Consider the following 10,100-nt stretch of genomic DNA (forward strand, 5'->3'; position numbering starts at 1 on the left):
CTATATGGCCCCAAACTTTTGAGTATAAATAATACACATTTATCTAATCAACATATTGATTACTCATTATTTATTGTTTCGGGTAATCAACTTATTACTTGAATTATAACAACAGTTGTCCCTTACACCAAGCATGCACACTATGTTTACCTATGGTCCTTACTTTGTGAAATAGATCAATTGAAACATTTCCAATGATGCTCATTTCACAATTCCTAATCTTTATCATAAGTGCAAGAATACTGAATTCTCGCCAATACTAGAATATGTTAGATTCTAACATTTTATGCAACGATCCTTTCGTAATGTCACGGCACAAAAGTCACCAAGACTCGGCCAATGAAATTACAAAGTGCTCTATTGGACATTGTTACAAAACAATTCCATAGATATGAAGTTTCACATAAAAAGTACATTCCTTTAAACATCCTTCTTGCATAAAGTTTATAATCTAGACATAAATTCTTAACATCTAACTCCCAATATGGAAACATTTCCATATTTTCCATATTACAACTCATTCTAAATAGAGTCTTATATATTCATAATAATGTCAATATGGTCAATTCATTACTATACTTCCAGTTGTCCACAAGCGATCAATCCTTGGCGAACCTTAGATCGTTCTTGACAGTTGTTTAATTAATTTAGCCAAATCGGGTTCTAGTCCTTTTTCCCTCTTAATGTCCTAGGCATTTGGAAAATTTTAGAACGGTCAAATATTACAGCAAATGCAATCGATCCTATACCCGAAACATATGGGACACGATTCATAACAAAAAACGTGATACTTTACCAGTTTCTTGCTATAATATTTCTATTTTCCATGTTCTCACAATTCGAACTATGAAGAGGGATGTCGTAATCATAATACAATTTTGAGAACGCAATTAATATATATATATATATATATATATATATATATATATCCTGGACTAAAATTTGATTAAATTTTCTCAATCTAAGCTTTTAGATTTGAAACGAAGTATAACATTATCTCCCTTAATTATAGCAAAACAATTTTTCAACTCATGCAACTTTGCAAAGTGAAACTTTTGTTTTCTATAATTAATATTGATAATTGCAACACTTGAAATAATAATCATGCTCCCACTAACATGATGATTATATCCATACCAGCATAACATTTATGCTCCCACTAGCTTTGACACGTATTCAGAAAACAGTTGGACTTCTAGAAAGCAATACTTATTGACTTCTAAAGTTCATATTTCTAATACGATATGCTTCAATAAGGCTTTATCTAAGCTTCTCAAACTCATACACATTTCCTTAGATAACTTGTATGTGTGTCTAAACTAATTCAAAACTTATGTTACTAAGTCCCAAATGTTCAGACTAATCGCTAAATCTCACAATTCGAACTATGAAGAGGGATGCCGTAATCATAATCGAATTTGAGAATGCAATTTACACAATCGCTATCTCCTTAAAATCTCTCTTAGTGAAAGTGTTTCCTCACAATCATTTTCATGAAACGGAGAGAAACCTTATGACACTTAGATTTTATGGTGTATGTGTTCCTATCCATGTGAATTTGTCATAACCATAATCATAAGATAATGTTTGTGATCAAATCCAAACTCATAAGGACAGAACGTGTTCATTCTTAATTTCTTGCCATCAAGGTCCCACCATTGCTTCTAATTTATTTAGTAACTCACCTATACCAGTCAATGTACTTTCATTGAACAAGGTGTCTTGTCTCTATACAATCAATTGAGAACTCATAGAACTCACATGCATAGTTGACCAAACCGGAATGGCACAGATTCAAGAATATGTCAACATGATAGGTTACAAACCTCACATCGTGTGCTAGTGTCTAATATGTTTACTCTTGATTAGTTTTTGAACCTTTTCAAGATCATTTAGACTCCCACTGACCTCTTGACATATAATATTATCTTGTCGAGAAACATTTCTTGACAAACAGATATTCAAGAGTTAGTGCGGATTCTTGTCAAGACAAACACTACACACAATTGGTCTTAGTTGGTCTTTGTCTTATCCAAGACATCACAACTTACTAATTTCAAACGTGTAAGAGTAAGAAAAACATTTTTCTACTTCATATTTGATGAGTGTGTTAAAACTTCTTAAGATATGTCACTCAAGTCACAATCTTGGAGTATGACTGTAAGACTTGATTTTGGAATGAAGTATGACTCATCCTTTTGATTTAACCATTTTAACAATTTCTGATTCCTCTTCTTAGCCATACTAGTGCACTAAGGTGTCCTTAGAGGATTAATTGTGATATGGTTTCATAATCAATAAGACGATCATAAAACATGATACTAAAGTACTCTCCTATCTTTTCAGATTAGAGAAACTTTTATCTTTCTGCCTAATTGATTCTTCTTATTCGTTCTGCTATTCATTAAAACTGTAACATTCCAAAATTTGCAATAAATTTGAACTTTTAAAAACAACATAAATCATCCATTTAATATATTTTATTCAAAACAAATGAAATACCAAACCCCAAGATCAATTATGTTTTCAAACATTATTAGTTATAATTCTAAAATTTATGAAAAGACAACAAGTTCAATATTAATTCCAAAAATCCGCCTCAAGCCAGTGTGTACAATCATGCCCGACCATCCTGTGTACCAGAAAATAGTATTTTTAAGGGAAAAAGATAAGCACAAAGCTTAGTGAATTCCACACATACACAATATCATATCATATAATCCTTACCCCATACACGAATACAATCGGCAGCAAACACATAACCATGCATGCATGTCAAAGAACGAATCAATCAGTAAAAGACATACTCCTACCGGGACACATTGGCTAGGCCCGATCCCCCTTGCTCAGTACATCGAGTCCTTGGGACACGTTGGCTAAGCCTGATCCCCCGTACCCGAACCCATTGGGACACATTGGCCATGCTTGATCCCCCTTGCTCAGTTCGTCAAGCCTTTGGGACACATTGGCTACGCCCGATCCCCACTCGGATGCGCCGAGTCCTACCATGCATAATCCTCAATACGTGAGGCAAACCACTAGACTCTACCCCGCCTAGTAATACCCACATAAATAATACAATACATAGCACACACGAGCTAATGTAAAGAAGATATAACACAACATGGTGTAGCGAGGAACTCACCTCAAAGAACAGAGAAACCTCCAAAGCAACCCAAAACTCACCCACACCTGCTTTCCCTTCATGCCTCCTAATAATAATAAATTGAGTTGGTTTTAGTTATTAAATTGTCTTAATTATAAATATAACTAATGGATAAATTTTCCAGATTTCTACATAAAAATTAGGGTCTGTTCGGGACCTTTTTTCGCAATCTTAAACTTCATATTTTCAAAACTGTATCACATGATGATAGATTAGGTTCTTATCTTTAAAAGTAGTACTTACTCGCCTCCATATGATTTTAATACAATTTATGGCGAATTTTATAAAACTGCTTCGCATAACAGATCATTCCGGACCAGTCTGGGTAAATGGTCGTTTTTACCCTAGCTAGAGGCATTTCTGGATTTTGGTCAAAAATAATGAAGTGTAGAGGACTCAATTATGAAACTTTGTGCACTGATTTCGACCAAAAAGGGTTTTCCATGATCGAGATATGATCTTTTAAAGACAGGGGCAGATTAGGAAAAAATCCTGAAATCACAGCTTTGACTTTTTAGGGTTATTTAGCTCCTTAACCCATTAAGACCTAATCCAAAATAAATTATAACCTGGAAAAGAAGTCCTTAATAGTAGACATATAGTCTTGAGTCAAAATGACAATTGCCACTTCTAATCCAACTCAAAGCACAACGCTTTTATATGCAAAACGAAATTATAATGTTATAAGATAAATTATGGACTTAGGGTTTTTAGCTTACAACATTTCAACACCCGAGCCATAGTACGGACCTAATAACCTTGCTGGAAACATCACCACCCACTGCCATCATGGAATTGGTGGCCGGAGGTGGCTGCCACCACCCAAACGGTGGTGGTGGTGGGTTTTACCAAAAGAAAGGAAGAAAAGGAGATTATGATGAATATTTACCTTGAAACAATGGCACACTAGAAATCAAACTTCAACTCTTCACTTGATTGCAGCCCTATCTCTTCCCTTCTGCCCTCTCGATCTCATTCTTGGTTCTCGGTTTTCTTTTCTTTACCGCTCCCTCGGCCATAACTCAAAATCACGCACACACACTTCACGATTTGGATTTTAGGGCTTCTAGGTATAGGATGTATTTCATTAAAATATTGGGCAAATGGGCTAGCAAGAAGAGGCCGATCATGAGGCCATAATCCCATCAAAAATAAGACTCAATTTTAGATTTTTCATAATTTTGCCCTCAACTATGCCATAATGACCAAAACAGCCCCCCAAACAAATTTCTTTGCATCCATAGGTTCCTGAATTGACAATTTTGGTCCTTCCTTTAAAAATTGGTTACAAAACCTCCAAGACATTCCTAATTATATTTTTATATTAATTATTATTAATATTATTTATTTACTTGTATTTACGCCACTATTCCGTGAATAAATAACTAATCGGAAAACAGGTTGTTACAGAAACTTTTCAATGATTCAGAATTATAGTTAATCTTGTAAGCATAACCACATTTATTAAACTTTTGGTAAATCATGACGAATAATCTTATCATTCTTTGTGGCGAACTTGACTAGTGCACAACATTGTGTACCAGTTCTCCTAGTCCTTCTCTTGACTATTTGTCAAGGAATGATCTTAATTTTCTAAATATGAAGGTTCTCATTCATCATACAATACAAGTTGTATGATTCCAAGTTTCTATCCAATTGAAACTCGGGCGACAAGAATCTTTTCTTATTTGGCAAATTCTTGACATTACCACAAATAACATAACTAAGAATCACACCCATTTCAACATTGCTCAAATTAGAAATACACAAACATCAATTTTCATTCATGCCATTGCAAGGAAATATATAAATAAGACAAAACCAAAATTTATTTTATTTATAAAAGGTGCGGAAAACTTGTCTTTACAATGCAATTCAATTGAAAACTATGCTATTACATATTCCTAAACAATCTATCATAATTCTCTAAGTAGTAGCTCAAAAATACGATCTTTGAATTCATGCGATCGTAATCCATTTCTTCGCGATCAGACTCAGCTCACTCTTCCTTTAAGTTTCATTTCTCTTCTTCGATCCTACAAAACACCAAATGTAATCTTTTCACATCATGTATTAAGAATCTATAAAAACAAAAACTTAATAGAGTTATATAGTGGATTTTACCTGAAGCAGAGTCATACATCTTGACTCTCCCATCTTTTAGATCTCCCAGGTAATTAGGTAGCTTCGTAACTAATGCCCCCTCTTTTGGCAGTAGAAACATATGGATTCTTCTGGAATGGTACATAGGACTATCTCAAACTCAACCTTTCTCTTGCGTAGAGAAAAAAATTTTGGACTTTCAATATTTCCATTTCCTATAGAAGGTTGGGATATTGATTTACCAGACAAATTTGCTTGACCAGTATGCCAAATCATTTCTGATTCAGCAGCAATAAGTAAATAAGTCAAATCAATGAGGGTTACATCGTGTTCCATCATATAGTACTCTCAAATAAACTTACCATATGATTCGGAAAGTGAGTGAAGAACCAAGTCAACAGCCAACTTTTCCGAGACATCGACACCCAACATTCCCAATCTATAAATATGCAACTTCATATCCAGGCCATGAGCGCATACCGACTTTCCATCTTCGTGTCTTTTCGCCAATAGGGCTTGAGTGACCTTGAACTTTTCAAGTCTTCGAATACGTGGGCCGGGGAGAATTATTGGAGGAGGTGGAGGAAGTGAAGAGTGATTTCCATTTCCACAATCCAATTGTGGAACATCATCTTCAAATGGAAAACTTTTTCCAACGGATTCAGGAAGACCATAGTTGTAAGACTTTTTCATCTACAAAACGGGAGAAAATTCAAGTTAGTTGATTGAGTCCTTAATAAAACACCCAAATGAGATATTAAGGCTAGGACCCAACACAATATTCTACAAATTGGAAGAGGGATGTCGTAATCCAAATTGCAGAACATTTGAAGGTAGGTAAATGGCGATTTACCAATTTCCACTATGAAAGAAAAAGGAATTATTAGTTTTAAATGAATTGAAACTCCTAGATCTTTTGAGATTCATTGAACTTTTCAATGACATGTTTAAATCTCGATTGTGCCCTTCATTTGTGACTAAGATGTCGAGGATCACAAACAAGGTGTGGATAACCATGCAAATTAGCTTGGTACTCTCGATGTTACAAATAACCTAATCAATGTGTCGGTTAACCACACACACTCCATTGATCTATAATAAACATCAAGCTACCCATTGCCATCCTTCATTGGTTCCATATTAGTGTGCCAGTTAACCACACACACTCCACTAACGACCAATAAAGGTGCAATGTGTAATTTCATGGATTAGCACCAATTCCACATTTTTCCTAAAGTAACTAAGATTTGGGAATTTATAAAAGTGTTTTTTTACTTCGTATTTCATTATAGTTATAATGGAATGTTGTGTCCTATCCTACCCGTTCGGCTAACGACCCTCCACTAGTCAAGAGTGTGGTGGGTAAGAGTGGATACCCACTCAATCATCATTTTATAGGCACTTTCCTTAAACACCCCTTAGAGACCAGCTTCATGAATGAGGCCTACTAACGGTAAGACTGACCTTTTACTCATACATATATAATATTAGACTTTTAATTTTATATATAGTATAAAGGAGTATTTTACACTTTTAAAATACTAGGTGGTCTAATTTAACAAAATTATACTTTTAATTTAATTAAATATAAACCATATCATTATGGATTTATTAACTATCTTTTAATTATACATTTAATTAACTTAATAAAACCGTAAGGGTGTAATTTGAACTTTTCAAACAATTAGGGTTTTAGAATTTAAAATTTTTAAAATTAAACTTTTAACCAAAAATTTAAATTCCAAAACTTGAGGGCAAGTTTTGAAACTTTTCAAAACTATCTAGATCAAATTACAAATAATACAATTAATCAAATAATTGGTGATTATCTAAATATGACCTAATTCAATTTCTTGCAAGATAATTCATCAAATAATTCAAATAATCAAATTTTATCATATAAGGAAATAATTATTCAATTAAATGACAATTATCTTCTATTTTGGTAAGGATAATCACTCCATATCAATAAAATCATATTTTATCAACAAAAAAACATTTTTGGTAATTATCCCACAACAAAATAGGACAAAATCCTACAAAATCAGCCATCTGCGACTCTGACTCGTTGAGTCAACACTAGGTTCGTCGAGTTCCCAGTGGACTCGGCGAGTTCAGTCATGGAGTCGGCGAGTCCAGCCCCCAGAAAGTAGAATTTTGCGATTTTAAGTTTGAATGACTATGTAATATGTCAAATACATTATACAAACAGCCTAGGCTCTGAAACCATTGATGGGTTTTGAGCACTACATCAATCCTATGGTGTACATGCAAACCCTAAAGCTTTGGATCTAGTTTGTCTAATGAACATGCAATAATCATCCAAAGCTCATAAACCCTAGATCTAGCATACAATAATTGATATTATCATAATAAAAGGGTTTAGATCTTACCTTGATTGTTATGTAGCAATAACAATCTCAATTCCTCTTGATCTTGACTCTTAAAAGCTTAGTGCCTCAAATGTAGCACCTCTAATGGAGTCACAAACACCATGAGCAACAAGATGAACAAGGGGAGAGGGAGGAGGCACCAAAAATGTCCAAGATACTCCAAGGAATGCTTAGCCACGTTTTTGGGAGCCTTAGGGGTCCTTTTATACTTGTGTGGGCTGCTAGGGTTTTGGATGAAACCCTAATTCTCTGTTTAGGCCTTAAGCAACCCATGGAGTCCCTTTAGAAAGCCCTTGGACAAAATCCATATAGGCTTCCCATAGATTTCGTCCAATCCCCTTTCTATTAGGAATCCATAACCCACAATGCAATTATCTTATAATTACAATATTAGTCCCCCAAGTTTAATTAATCTCTTTTAGCAACAAATTAATTTTTAATTAATTATTGACTAATAATAATTAAACAATATGATTTCTTCTTTAATATATTATTCACATAATATATTAATAAATCATAATTAATCCTCTTTCTTTTTAATTCATCCTATCATTTGTTATGGCGAAGTCAATCCAAAATAACCATGCTCACAATCGGGTCAAGTACATACCAAAATACTTACGGGCTTAGACACTTAATCCAATATTTATAACTCACAAAAATCGGCCTCACTCTTGTAAAGAATCTAGGTGTCAATTTCTTGAACCAAAGGGCTTCTTATATATTGTGGTTACATTATGGTTACACCATGTAAACCCTAATGTACATGACTTTCCGCATTCCTCATGATCCATGGGTTTTAACCTCCATGGAGTATCCGTGGGTCACCACATGGGTCAAGCCCAACATAAGGAATCATGGATCATTAGCCCACATTATAAGAATGAATGATTTATACAATCAATCCCTATATATTTAATTAGTCTCTTTTGACCACAAAATTAATTCCAAATTAATTCTTGATCAATACTAATTAAATAATATGATTTCATATTAATATATTATAACTTATAATATATTAATAAATCATACATATCCTCTTCTCAAAAGTCCAAATTGTTCCAGTGAAGTGCAAACCAAATGGATCATGCTAAATCGGGTCAAGTACATACCAAATATAGTTATGGACTTAGACACCTTATCCAACAGTCTCCCACTTAGATAAGTCTAATAACTATATTTGCAAGTACGAATTCAAGAACCGACCAACAATTGTAGCTCTTAAAACTTTGTTGAACTAGAATGCGCCATTTTAGACAAGTGATCATATAATCCTCTGTTAACAATATATCAGCCAGACAAATACATGGAAAAATGTCATACTTATTGTCCAACAGTTTGTTTCCCGATTTACGATTTGTTTGACATAGAACTTATTCGAACACATCAATTGAGTTCTGATCGGGCCCGACACATAAGTCAAAAAAATCATCGAGTGGCCCAAGATATCGCTTTTAATCCTCTAAGGACTAAAAGGAACAGATAAACTTCAACTCATATGCTTGTAATAACTATTCACCAAATCATACACAAAAACACGTTTTATAACATCAAGTTACTGATGCGTCTTCATACTATCAATGCACAACCAACTCATAGTCAACAAATCATATCTCTTGGTTTGAAGACTTACATGATATTATCGTCTCACGATCACCCGAGATAAATTCCATGAAGTGACACAAGTGAGCGTGGGCTTAATCCAATACTCAGAACTTATGAGCACTCATGAATGTCATAGCAATGTCTAACCATTTCAGACAATCTACAAGCTAAATTCATGACAGTCTTTATTCAATACCTACTTCCAAAGTATGATCGATTGTGGATAGTTTGAATAATCTTATTATTCTGGAAGTCAAGACATGCAAAATTGAAACAATAGTAAATAATTGACACATGATAACAACTTTACTCATAAATAAACAACAACTTTTACTTAATCATCAAATGTCAATTACATTTGATCTATTACAAGTTTTAGAAATAACTATCTAATCATTAAAACTAATATCGTCCTTCAGCCTGATGTGCCTTGCGTGCTGCAAATGCTTAACCCTATTCAGTCCCTTCGTGAGGGGATCTGTTGGGTTCTCCTCTGACGATACCCTTTTTGCTACGAGGAGTCCTTCTTCTATCTTGTGTCTTATGAAGTGATATTTTCTATCAATGTGTCTGGATCTGCCATGATCCCTTGGTTCCTTGGCTAAGGCAACCACACTGTCACTGTCACAGAATATCTCCATAGGCTGCTTTATAGTTGGTACAACTACAAGGTCTCCAATGAAGTTCTTCAGCCATATCGCCTGCTTCACCGCTTCGCTTGCTGCTATGTACTCTGATTCGTGCATTGAATCAGCTACAGTCTCCTGCTTGGAACTTTTCTAAGTAACTGCTCCTCCATTCAGGGAAAATACCCAGCCCGAATGAGAGTGGAA

General features: G+C 34.4%; 1 long non-coding RNA gene across 1 annotated transcript; it reads right to left on the minus strand.

Moving 5' to 3' along the window:
• Window positions 1–2,449: 2,449 nt before the first annotated feature.
• Window positions 2,450–4,244, minus strand: LOC122196698 (uncharacterized). Its single transcript, XR_006188727.2, has 3 exons — window positions 4,056–4,244; window positions 3,146–3,212; window positions 2,450–2,632 (listed from the first exon to the last, which is right to left on the minus strand). It is a non-coding gene; the product is annotated as an uncharacterized LOC122196698 (long non-coding RNA).
• Between the last annotated feature and the right edge of the window lie 5,856 nt (window positions 4,245–10,100).

This window comes from Lactuca sativa, chromosome 2 (genome assembly GCF_002870075.4).
Source record: "Lactuca sativa cultivar Salinas chromosome 2, Lsat_Salinas_v11, whole genome shotgun sequence".
NCBI classification, from domain to species: Eukaryota; Viridiplantae; Streptophyta; class Magnoliopsida; order Asterales; family Asteraceae; genus Lactuca; species Lactuca sativa.